The following is a 14,165-nucleotide window of genomic DNA, read 5'->3' on the forward strand; positions in this document are numbered from 1 at the left end:
TATAGGCAATCTTATTTAAACGAAGTGAAGTTTGTAATACGTCAATCTATACGTAATTCAACCGTATCAAGTTGTGAACACCAAGATCATGAATAAAAACAATGTGTAATTAATGGTAGACGGAATGAAGTAAAATCAGAATGACAAAGTTATTAACATGGTAAAGTTGTTTGTTGAGTGAGGGCTGCTCCCATTGAATATGTAATGGCTCCTTTATTTTAAGATGATGAATTGATGGGGCGGAGTCAAGAATACGGAAACAGTCCTCACTACAAGTTTGCATGCATTTGCGTGAATTCATTTCATTTCATTTCATTTCATTATTTATTTGGTCATTTACAACAACAACAACAACAACAAAAAAGCTGAAATTTGGGGAGACCAGGGACAACCAGAGTGAACCAAATCACTGTAGCAAAGCCGGTCTTAAGGTGTTTTAATATATGAGAGTTCCTGTCCATTGCCAAGTGCTCGCGCACGCGTGTTGAGAAGTGTCGGCTAGATTCTCCGACATAGCTGGCATTATAGTCAGCACACACAAATTTATATACAACACGAGAGCGGAGACCGGCAGGGACAGGATCCTTCACTGAAAACAAATTTTTGATTTTGAATGTATATATATATACATATACATATATACATATATACATATACATATATATATATATATACATATTATATGGCCCAGACATTGATAGCAAAAGGTCCTGCATTAAGTGTTAAAAAGATACATGCTTAGCTAGTTTAGGATCCGTTGTTAAATGCATTAAAATTAAGTAGGTATTATTAAGTAGGTGATTTCACCACAAAAAATTATGACATAAATCTAATATTTTGGATACTACTCAATAATTATAGGCTCTTGGCGACGATCCAGATTCGGGTGTAAATTTGAAGGTAAATTAGAGTGCCAACATCCCTGACGTAAATATCTCAAACAAACAAAAAATCACCAATGGATCTAAATAAAACTTTTCATGGTCCAATAAAGAAATTATTAAATAAAATAATAATAATAATAATAATAATAATAATAATAATAATTTATTATTATTATTATTATTAAATTATTAAATTTTAGTGACGATCCGAAGTAGGGTGTGAATATGAGGACCATAAATGGAAACGCCTCAGACTAGATATATCCCCAAAACTGATCGACTGAATTTCTGAAAAATTTTACCTTGTTTATACAAGGAAGAAAATATTGAATTTTAGTGAAGATCCAGTTCGGGTGTGAATTTAATGTCATTTAAATGTAAAATCCCAGACCTAAATATCTATAAAGACTTATCAATGGATCTGAATGAAACGTTCTAAAATAATTACCCTTGCCAACCTCTCACCCGCCAAGGAAGGGGGATACCACAATGAGGTCGGTCTGACTGTTTGTGTATGTGTGTGTGTGTGTCTGTCCTTCTGGGAGCATAACTCAAAAACTACTATGATCGATTAACCTCAAACTTTCACACATTGACAATATTACATGTATCTCGGTCCTCCACGAATTTGGTGCTATCAGAAGTAAGATGCAGATTTTAGAACGTTATTTATATTGTTTTTGGTCGCAATTGACAGAGCCAACTCGAATGGACTAATAAGCTAACTAGATGAATGAAGACAATATTGCCAGATACACTAGATTCTCTATCCAGAGAGCCAACTGACTCATGTATTAATGATTATATTCACAGTATGAATTAACCAGTACACTACAATTCAGTATTTCTGAGAGTTAGGCCTATCAATTTTTAGAACATCCTTATTCCTAAAGATCCACACATTCTATCCCTCACCTCTTCTTGACAAGCAATTATACAATTTTATGTTCTAATTTTTGTTGTATCTCTTTGTAACCACTTTATAGTTAATTTTCTTGTTTCATTTTTACATGGATTCACCACAAACTTTGTGTTGTTTGTGCCACTGTTGTTAATTTCAGCTCCAATTATATCTATCCTTCTATCTAAGGTCCGAATAGGTTCTGCCGGCAAACTTGATGGCCTGGTATTGTTAGTATTATGATCAAGGTTCTTCTTGGTATCAAACATAACATTACAAATGTATCAACCATTGAGGGAAACTCTCAAGGACGATGTCTTCAATCGAAAAATAAAATATTCAAAATGGGTATCAGACAAATTAGCTTTTCCCTGGTCTTAAGTCTGGAACTCCTGCATTGCTTTCTCAACAGCTTTTGTTACGTTGCTGTGTAAATATTAGAAGAAAGAAAAAGGATGACCTAAGTGTCCTTTTGGGTTCATAGGGTAGATTAGTCTGCAGAAAACATCATTTAACACCATATTTATAAGGAGTACTGTATTTTGTAGGCTACTCTTTTTTTCAAAAGGCAACCAGTATACAGTAATAGGTCTCTGTTGACTTAGGATTCAAGTATTTCCGGACACACCCAATCTGGCAGATGGACAGCGTGATGGAATCGTTAATGTTAATGCGAGGTCCTACCCCCATCCCCATACACACAAACATAAACATTAACCGACAATGTTATTTATTTTTTGAATACTAAAAGACCATTTATTGTTATTTTTGTACAAAATTTTAAAAATATTTCATAATTCACACAATATTATATACAACATACAAAATAAAAACATTTTACATACAGTAATGCTGGCACACACTGCATCGAGGTCATACGCCAATTCGATTCTAGGGCCAACACAACGTGTGTGCAACGGATGAATTTTAATTACAATTCGTTTGATCTGCCATCGGCCATCTTGCTTTAATACATGTTTTGTATATTGCAAACTTAAGATATTAAATTAATTTCTTATGTTTTTATTCTAAAGAACAAAAATAATATTGGTACACAAAAGCATTGTATATAGCATTTGCTGCTTACAATACAAATAACCTAGGGGCACCAACATGCAAAAGCCGTTGAAGAGCTCTGAGTATACTTTGAACATGATACTATCATCTATTGTTCAACTAATATTTTTTTGTATCTTGCTTTAATCCATGATTTTTATATTGCAAACTTAAGATACTAAATCATTTTTTTTATGTTTTTAACTCCAATTGGTACACAAAAGCATTGAAATAACATTTTTTCTATGTAACTATTGTTCCTTATAACCCAGAGGGCGCCGCCGACATGGAAAAAAAATGCATTTTATACATTTCAAAATACACTAAACAGAAATACAATAAATTTGTATACATTTAAAAAAAAATAATATAACATAATATAATTTCTTTATAATACATACATCTTATAACCATTCTACAATCTGTAACATTAAAAACCGTAAACATTTCATGATATACCATAGGCTGTTGAAGTAAAACCTGAAGTCAGGAGCATACATTGGTGGGAGATTGTTGTTCTAAGCCATTTTGAATGAACCTGGACAGGAGATTACAAAGTTACAAAGAATGTTGATATTTCAGTGAAGAAGTTTTAGAAATCTGAATCGAGACCGAGGGAGCACTCCTATCACAGATTAGATATTATAAATCTGTACAGCGGGATGTCCTCAAAGGATCTCTATTTTTTGTAACAACAGGTGGGTGGCAATTTACATGTAAAGACCTTGTATCAAGATTGAAATACAGCTATAATTAAAGCCTCTGGAAAACAATTCAACTGTATACCAGCTACTACTAGTAGTGAAGCATCACATGCTGAGCTAAAGCAGGATTTGCTGTCTAAACTTTGCCTAAAAACAATTGTGGTAAGAGCAAATGAAATAAAAAAAGAAAGGAATCTAGATTTATGTAAGAGTTAATTGATTCATTAAGGCTACCAAGTGTATGTGTTTAAAAGTTTAACGGAAATCCTTCAAAATATCCTATGTGGGAATCTGCATTCTCATCTTTGATTGTGGCTAAAGCAGTATCAGATATTAAATGAAACTTATTAGGTCAACATCTTTCGAGAAAGCCTCTCTATGGTCAGCAATTATATGTTACTACAGATGGATAAAGCATATTACCTTGCACACCAGGAACTAAAAGCTAGATACGGACATAATATGTTATTTTAAGGCATATTTAAAGCAAATTAGAAAATTGACCAAAGATTTATCCTAGAGCCCTGTAGGCCTTAGAGCACTTTCCAATTTTGTTAACAAAATTCCTGCTGCTTAATACATGATTCCTGATTTGGGGTATTAAGCTGACATTTGAAAATATATTCACATTATTAGATGGAGACAGTTTTCCAGATGTTATCTGAGGACCTCGGTTGATTTTTTTTTTCCTATTGTGATTGTAGGCTTTGAAATAAGTGTATTTATAATATAGATTATATAGAGATGATTGTCCGATATTTTGGACAATCCATAGCTCGGTCACAGGGAGTGTATTATTGTACGAGTCCAAAATAACTTACCAAATAAATCTGAATGAAAGGCTATGAGGTGGAGATTAGCTTTTACATAATGCTAACCTGAAGTCAGATGTTTGCCCAAGAAAAAGGTGCTTTAACAGCAAATCTTACGTATAGAAATAATCATTTTTAGAACTTGTAGGTATGAAAAAAAAAACTGTCTATGATGATTAAAATAAATATTAAATTTTCTTTGTTCTTTTGTAACAAATTAAGCCTTTTGGCTTTTTTCAGGATGCCCTAGCTGCCTAGAGAGCAAATCACTACTGCCTGAAGGTGGGTACGAAAGTTTTGAGCCCAATACCAAAATCAGATTGAAATATGAGCTGATTTGGTGTTTTTTGATTGTTTATTATTACTGATGCTAGTAACATCGAGTAACATCGACCTTAATTGGCGTTTTTAATCCAATAAACAGTCAGAAAACTCCTATTAAAATGCACTACGACCGCCCGTTGCACTTATCACTACACAATCTCTTTTGTACCGGTCTATCTCGCCGCCAAACATCAACCCCAACAGATCAGTATAATGTCAGTGGAGAACACATAACACACAAATAAATGTCTTACACATGCTCAGTTCATTGTCAAACAAGTTTACTATGCGCGTTCAGTATATTCAGATAACATTTTTTTCAGCGAGAACATTGATACTTTAAACTTCGAAATCGGCCGAAAATATGTTTGTTTCATCAATTGTAAGTATTGGCTCATTTATATTGTTACAGGGAAAGGGATTTTAATACATTCCATTTTTTTAATGTTCCGGTTTTCGCCGGTAAATAAAAGTTAGTTCTATTGAAAGAAAGTCGTAGCTTTCATATGACGCACGAAATAGGCCTGTCAATCGAAGTCAATCTCCGATACGAGATATAGAAAATTGAATAATTTTTGCAGGTCACCCGTACAACTTCCGGAAAATCGGCGATTTATTCTACCTTGATGGTTGCGTTGTTGATTACTCTCCTAGGCCTAGTAAATAGGCCGGCTCGCTCTCCTTAAAATAATTTATTATTTTGCTAGAAAATAGAAGAAAAATTAGGCCAGAATTTAGCCTAGTTTTTCTTGTTTTTTTTATATAAACAGTTCTCTAGGCTAGGCCTACCGTCCTACTTTACTTAGTAGGCCGGCCTAATAATAGGAGGCCTAGGGCCTATAGCCATTTCTTTTAAATTTCAATATAGATAGGCCTTACTCATTGATTAGGCTTACTGTACCTTCTGTAAGAAAGGTGTTTTTATTTTCAGACAGTTGCTTAAAACTATATTGTTGATAAATAGTAATAAATATCACAGAACCCCTTCACAATTAATTTTTCTCCATGGACAGACACCCCCACCCCATACCAATTATTCTGGATCCGCCCCTGACGATTTGTTTTTTTTTTGTTACAAATAGTTTTGTCAGCTCCCATTCGTATTGTAAAATCAAAGAACTGTGTACAGTATAAAACTATATTGTTGATAAATATAATACCATTGAGAAATGATCATTTATCCATGGTATTGCACTAACATTCATTAATAATAATATGTAAGAAATAAACTTACATTAAAATTCATAATAATAATACACTCATTTCTTTTTTTTCCTTTTACTTTAGGTAGATGAACAACCACTTGATGTGCTTGAAGCCTATTTGTAGGCTTTGTGGCTCAAAAGATGCAGTTCCCAATAATCATTGTCCATACTTGAAGGAATCTTCCAATCTGACATTAAGTCTAGCTTAGGAGTTGATATCACTGTAGATGTTGCAGGAATCCACCCACCTTTTATTTGTTATTGTTGCGTGCTCAAATTAAAGCGTTGGAGGAAAGGACACAAGAAGAAGAGAAAGGTAACCTGTAACATTCTAGTTAAAACATTTGAAGATTCGCAGTGTACATCCTGCATGGTTGTGGAGTTGCCCGTCACTCTCGATGAGTACAAGAGGGAAGCAGAAAGAAATTGTTTAATTTCTTGGTTACATAAGGAAGAATTGCTGATTGTCCGTCTGTCACAGACTGGTGAAGTCGCTATAAAGTTATTAGTGGGCAGTGATTTTTCTTGGGAAATTGTTGTTGCTGGTGTCAAGATGCGGGGTATGTGCGTTCTTGGAGAGGATTTCAGCTCAAATCTAACAGTGCAGAATGTGCAAAATTATGCAATTTGCTCGGAAGTGCTGGTATTTGTATTGGAAATAAAGATTTTGGCGATTTGGTAGAAAAGAAGAAAGGAGTACAAGGACAAATACCATTGAGAATATTGCCAAAGGATGTATATGTTAATAACACAATAAGACACATAGACTGCCCCTTACTAATTTCTCAAGATTGTCAGCGTTGCAATGTTTGCAGAATCTACAGAGGTGATTTGTCTTCATTGCGCAGTGCATCGTATATGGAAAAGTCAACACTGACTGTACCCAACAAATTTTTATCAAACTCACAAATACAAAATAAAGCGACAGCGTTGCACAATCACTGTAGGAGATTAAAACGGAAAAGTGGTTACCTCGAGGAAAAAGTGGCCAAAATGTATCTGCAAGAAAGTCGAAAGCTGTCTGGCAATAAATTAGCTGGAAGCAGTGATGGAGATTGCAAAACCTAAGATTGAAGAGATGCTGCAGCCAAATTCTTCAGCAAAACTGCTTTGGGAGCAACAACAGGAGTCCCTTAAAAAAGGAAAACAGATGCGTTGGCACCCAGCCATTATTCGATGGTGTATAGCTGTGCACAACAGATCATCAGCTGCCTACAATCTGATGCGTGAGACCGGATTCATAAGATTACCGCATCCCAATACACTACAGCCCTACAGCCACTTTGTCAAGGTTTCAACAGGATTTTGCCACGAAATGCTGGAGAGAGTCGTGAATGATATTGGCCTCTATAGTGAAGGAAATGATCTGAAAAAACATGTCGTTCTTCTCTTTGATGAGATGAAGATCAAGTTGGGATTGTTTTTTTCTTCAAGTTCAGGGAACACAGATGTTGGTAACCTGGCGAATGAGATCCACACATTTGAAAGAAAATGCAGAGGTGATTCAGAGATACCAGTTGCAACACATGCGGACTTGCATGTGCCGATTGCATACTATCCAACAACGGGAGCTTCTAGTTGTGATCTTTACATGGCGATTTGGGAAGCTGTAGAGCTGATAGAAGTGGCAGGCTTTGAAGTACATGGCCTCGGCGAGGAAGTCTGTACCTTTTATGTTTGAACGATGTTACTCCTGTTGTTTTATTTCCTCCATGAGTAGAACAACTCCTTTAGGACACACCTTGGTATTATGTAATGCTTTACCAATTACCTAGTGCTCAAGGTATGGAGGCCAGATGATACACCCAGCAGGTGTAGAGTTATTGTATGAAGAAATATCACAGAAGACATGCTATGCGCATTCCAAAACCCAACCCTTAAATGAGAATTGACACTGATAGCCTGACTAGAGACTTGCTTTCTGTTTTTTGAAATAGTTTCCTGTTTGGAGAACCTGGTAAGAATAAGTTTGCCAACAACAGAAACCTGTTTGCATTCACCAACCATCAAACCTACTCCCACTCAACTCCAACTCATTTTCTTTATAAAGAGGATGTTTCATAGAAAGTGTTTGGAATCAGGAAATGTGTTTATGTGTCGTTTTATTCTAATAACATATTGAATAATTTCTGAAACTAACACAAAAAAATGCAGATTTATACTTTTTTACACGGATAAATCAACTTTATAAATTTGATGAATAATTATATTTTGGACATAACTGTGAGACATGTTGTTTAACATGAAAAAAGACCCCACATTTTTATTAAGGTATGCTCTAATCTAATTTCATTAGCTGTTTCCGACTTTACTAAACCCCCCTCAGGATCTTAAAATGTGTCTAAAACAAAATCTATATTTTTTTTCTTTCAGAGCATAGCTTTAAAAACTCAGTTGAAGCTGAAGTAATTAAATTAAGTGAAATTGACATGTCTTTTTATTATTCAGATATAATAGATGACGATGAAAATCTAACATCATTTTTCAAATCCATTTAATTTTTTTATTTTAATATTAAAAACTATTAAGGCGGATATTGCCTTTTGATAACGCAACTGCTACAGCTGCACAATTAAAACAATTGGTAGATTGTACAGTACAGCAGTAGTTCTGCATGGCAAACAATCACTTAAATTTTTTAATCCGATAATTGAAAAACTTTTGATTGAAAATTATAAGCCAAAGATGTTGATAGATTGGATTCCGCAAGACAATGCAGGATTTTGTTATCAGGGTAGGATAGTAAATATACTATAAACTACAGTATGCTTTGTTGCTGTATAAGATAAAATATTTAATTCAGTGACCAAACATTATTATTATTTTTAAGTAATAATTATATGCTACTGTATATCACAAAAAAGTACACTTAAAAATAATAATTAATTTATAATTTATACCAACCGGTAAAGGGATAATTTTTTTTTTCACCATGGAGTACAGTAAAATTATTTTCTCATTCTCTAAAATTAGCAAAATAAGATATAGCATATTCTGGAAGCAGGTATAATGATGTCACAACTAAAGAGGAGTTGATAAATATCATCAGAAGGCACAAATATATGCTCTCATCAAATGTATTAACTTCTACGGCATTGAAGAATATGCAAAATCTAATCCAGAAAGATTGTAATCATTTGGTTTATTTCAGTCTGTTGTTTAGGAGAAGCACTTAACTCTAAACCGGTGATAATCAGTCACTGTGAAGACTATAATAATATAGGTCTTATAAAAAATATAGATTTTATAGAAAATTATCATTTTCAGTACCATCTAGCCTACTAGTAAAAATACAAATTAACAACAATTAAATATTTTAGTTAATTAAATTATTTTTTTATTGTTATCTAGAGGAGTTATTCATGGAAGCAGTGTCAAACACAATGATGATCTGAGTCTACCACAACAACGTGTACCATTGGCTACTAGAAATGAAAATCTACCATTCCATCAAGGCAATGGATTATTGTGCTACACCTGTCAAGTTTGCTTCGAGAAATGGCCAGCCAAAAAGACTGATGCAGTGACATAACCATGCCAACATCAAAAGGTAGGCCAAATTATAAGGCCGTGCATTATAATATTCTATACGCGCGCATTTTTCCATGCATGTTTTGGCGTACAGTAGGCAAATATTTCACATAACTCTAACAGAACAAACAAAAGTTATAGCAGAAATTTTATTTTTTAATGAATTAAATTTCTTATTTTAAATACAGACGCCGATTATTCCAAGAAAATGTTGAACCTGCAACGATGTCTACTCACATCTGCCTGCTATGCCACCAGCAATGACTGAAATATGTCAAGCAAGATAAGATTTGTTTTTATTTCACTGGTTTTACTTAACCCTTTCATGCGCAATGTCCTCAAATGAGGACACCTACTATTTCACACAGTGTATTTGGCTGTATACAGTTAGAATGAAAAGAAAAGTGCATCTACCATGATAGAGGGCAGTACTATCTTCAAGTTCAGTCAGCCATGACCTGCCTATGACTCATTCTTTGTTATATCAACTTTCTGATGTGCCGCTGCCCCGGTGATTGGTTGTGAATGACGTCATCTATACGTTGCAGCCAATCACCGGGGGAAATCCACGCACCCGTGGAAGACCCCATGGGGAACCCCGCACTCCGTGCGGAAAGAGCAAGAAGAACGAGATACTGTATACCGACGAAGAACTTGAAGACAACATATAGGCCTACTTGCTACCACTATTCAGCGTGTTCACCTGCTAGTGAATGGTGAGTATGTCCAATTTGTCATATATAGTATCTCGAGTAGTGCTAGAATCTATAGAGACTTAGCAAATCTCTATAATGGGGATGGGATTTTTAATATTAGTTTTAGCGTGCGGGTTGCGCCGTGGCTGGATGGATTTCCAACAGCCACGCACGGCTCCACGGCTCGCGCCTCATCCTACGGCTTCGGGTAGTGAAACGTTTACGTTTCCTTCTCGAGTTCGCTGGACGAATTGCTACCGTCTTGGATTTGTATACTGCAAGGCAGATACGTTTTAATTTCCTAATAGTCAGATTAATTATTTTAGTGGGCAGAGATACGGGACTGGGCGTATAGGCTCGTGACCTGGTCCGTTCTGCCTACAGACCATGCTCGTGTTCATGGTACAGCGTTTTGTATATTAACGCACTGGGTCTGCGATTCCAGAACGGTTCAACACAGTATGCTCGTGTTCATGCGGGTTACCGGAAAATATGCGACCTTAATATATATTAGCATCTTTATGATTTGTAGGTGTAGGTTAGGTGTAGATAGGATTATATTATTGTTATTATTATTATTTCGTATCGCAACTGACAGTCGGCAGTTCGATGCACATTTTTAGTTATTTATTAGCTAATTCAATCCGCGCCGATCGTATTTTTTGATCACGCTTCGATCGTATTTTTTGATCACGCTAAATAATCTGATATACTTGCTACTGTGGGCCGCATTGTTCGCTTGGGAATAGGTCAGGTCATTTAGGATAGCCTAGCTATAGTTTTCGGTTATTTTGGAATGTGATCTGTGTCTGGTGTGTGTTAGTTGACAGGGATGGGAAGTTATCAAGACTACCATCACTTTCAATCGCGTCGCCATTCCAGCGCCTCCCACTGTAACCGCAACTTTAGACTAATGATCGTCTTCGTGCTCGTGTCACGTGACGACCTAGGCACTCCAGCGTTAGCCAATCATTGCAGAGCACTGGCTCACTGCTCTCGCTCGGCAGTGTCCAGGTCTGTTGTTTTTCACGATACAGGGAATTACGTAGTTAGATACCGTTTTCTGATTGTTTGATGACTGGGGAGATTCAGCAGTTATTTTTAGCATGGTTGCTGCCAGGTTTTGACTGGAGAGTGCGCTCCCAGCGTTAACCACGGCCGCCATATTTCGCTAACTCTTGTTAGTGCTGGAATGCCTGTACATTATCATATGTCTTGTATCTGCTGTTATTCTTTGAATAAAATATTTCTCCGTGTCATGTGTCATTATTTTTCACCATGATCTTGTATGTTCTATACTCTTCCGCATGTGTAGTCTTATTATTATAAACATGTGTTAGTTTTGTGTCAATCACCGGGGGAAATCCACGCACCCGTGGAAGACCCCATGGGGAATCCCGCAGAGAGTGCGGAGAAAAGAGCAAGAAGAACGATATACTGTATACCGACGAAGAACTTGAAGACAACATATAGGCCTACTTGCTACCACTATTCAGCGTGTTCACCTGCTAGTGAATGGTGAGTATGTCCACTTTGGCATATATAGTATCTCGAGTAGTGCAAGAATCTATAGAGACAAAATCTCTATATTTCACAGTGATAACACATGCTTTTTGTATACACAAGTTTACTTGACTTTTTCATCAACATAAAGTACTCAAATTGAAATATGTATGTAACAATAATGTTTTTGTTGAATCTTTGTATATAAGAGAAAGTAATGCTTACACACAATTGAAATAAAACCAACAATAATATTGATTTTTTTTAATGATTTATACCTGTCCTCATATGAGCCCACAGTGCAATCAGGGTTATGACTTTTTATTATCAATAGCACCCGCTATGCCATAATTGCCTGTGTTAGAGAATAGGAAAACACCGGACTAGGTAGGGTGTGTTGAATATTATGTTTATGTTTACTATAATTGACAATTTATGAATTTTTATATTTGTATTATGTTATATAATATTAATTTTTGTACCAGAATTTATTTATAGTTTTTATTTATTTCTTTTTTACTTCTTAGATATCTGTTTCACAAATGGCGTCAATTTCTGGCGATGAAGCATTGCGGCTTCTACTAGCTGATATGGGATCAGATTCAGAAGATGATCTGGTGTCAGATGATGAGGAAAATGATTTAGATTTTTCTGACACTAACATCAGTCATACTGAGTCAGAATCAGAAGAAGATAAACCTGCACATGCCCCTGCTCCCAGACCTGCACCCGCAACGATTTGAAGAGATTCGGAAGTACTTGCATTTTTGCCTTTGGAAGTTGCGGCCTCTTCTCGAAAAATTGAAAACTACTTTCGAAGAGGCTGTCAATCCTGAGGAGTTCCAGGCCATTGACGAGATGATGATTCCCTTCAAAGGAAAATCGATCATCAGGTAATACATGAAGAGTAACCGACATAAATGGGGATATAAGGTGTGGGTCTGTGCTGGGGTATCTGGCTATGTCTATGCTTTTGAAGTTTATCAAGGCAAAACTGCTTGAGCTACTCCAGTAGATATTGGAGTGTACCAGGACACAGTACTGTAGTAAGATTGTGTGAAAATGTGAAGGACTTGAATTTGAAATTGTTTTTTGACAACCTATTTACAACAATCCCTCTAATTCTAAAATTGAAAGGCCAAGGAATTGAATGTGTTGGGACGATTAGAAAAAATAGGCTAATGGGAGCGGATGAAAAATTAAAAACTGTTCGTGAGCTAACAAGAGCTGGCCGAGGCTCAATGACGTGTAGTACATAAAATGAAAACATCACGATTACTCGGTGGATGGACAACTCTGTTGTCAACATCGCATCATCGTATGCTGGATTAGCTCCTACAGATAAAGCCAAATGGTACTCGAAAGTTAGAAAGGAGGTTATTGAAGTTGATCGGCCTTATGTGATAAAGATTCATAATAGCTACAAGTGGGGCGTGGACAAAATGGACCATCTTGTAGCGCTGTACAAATATTCGATACGCCAATATAAGTGGTATGCGAATTTTCTACCACTTTATGAATGTTGCTCTTTGCAATTCATGGCTTTTGTACAAACATGACAGTCCAGCAGGCCATGACTTGCTATGGTTCAAAACAACAGTAGCCAGAGCTCTGATCAACTGTGGGAACCTAGAACGACGGAAACGGGGACGTCCAAGTGAATCGTGCTGCACCTTTTGACCTCTAGTTGCGTCAATTTCTGCCAATTTCAAAACTTTTTAAATTTGAATGACCAATCTAGGCTAAATGTTGATACCAACATCATACAAATCCATTGAGTAAATCAAGAGTTATGAGCATTTAATGTTATCCCCTACCCCAGAAACTGTTGTTGATTACAAATTCTAAGATTATAACAAAATGACAGTAGTAAATTTAATCATTTTTTTTGTTAATATCACTGTTTTATACTCCATATGCTTATTTATAATAGAAAATACTAATTGGTATCAAATCTACTCACAACTGTAGATTTGTAAACACTTGTGAGTGAATAAATTTACAACTTTTCTGTGGCGGTCAATAACCTTTTGACCTCTAGTTACATCAATTTTGGCCTGTTTCAAATTTTTTTCAATTTGAATGACTGACCAATCTATAGGCTAAATGTTGATACCAACATCATACAAATCCATTGAATAAAGCAAGAGTTACGAGCATAAATGTTACCCCCTACCCCAAAAACTGTTGTTGATTACAAATTTCTCGGATCATAAACATTGATAATATTACAATAATGCATTTTAATTTTTTTCTTGTTAACCTCAATTTTTGTATTCCATATGTTAATAACTACAAGAAAAACACAATTTGTATCAAATACATCCAAAATTAGATATACGGCACTAAAGTTTATTGGTATTTTATGAAAAAATTTGCATTTTAGAAAAAGGTTGATGACCTTTTGACCTCTAGTGTCGTTATTAATTGTCGGATTAATTTTATTTAAACTGCATATGATTAAGAAACATATATGCTATACATTGCTACCAAAATAACATTGATGGGATTTAACTTCAATTTTTTTGTTCTATATGCCCGTAGGAACAA

Source organism: Anneissia japonica, unplaced genomic scaffold (assembly GCF_011630105.1).
Source record: "Anneissia japonica isolate Jap-2015-1 unplaced genomic scaffold, ASM1163010v1 scaffold288205_len162070_cov146, whole genome shotgun sequence".
NCBI classification, from domain to species: Eukaryota; Metazoa; Echinodermata; class Crinoidea; order Comatulida; family Comatulidae; genus Anneissia; species Anneissia japonica.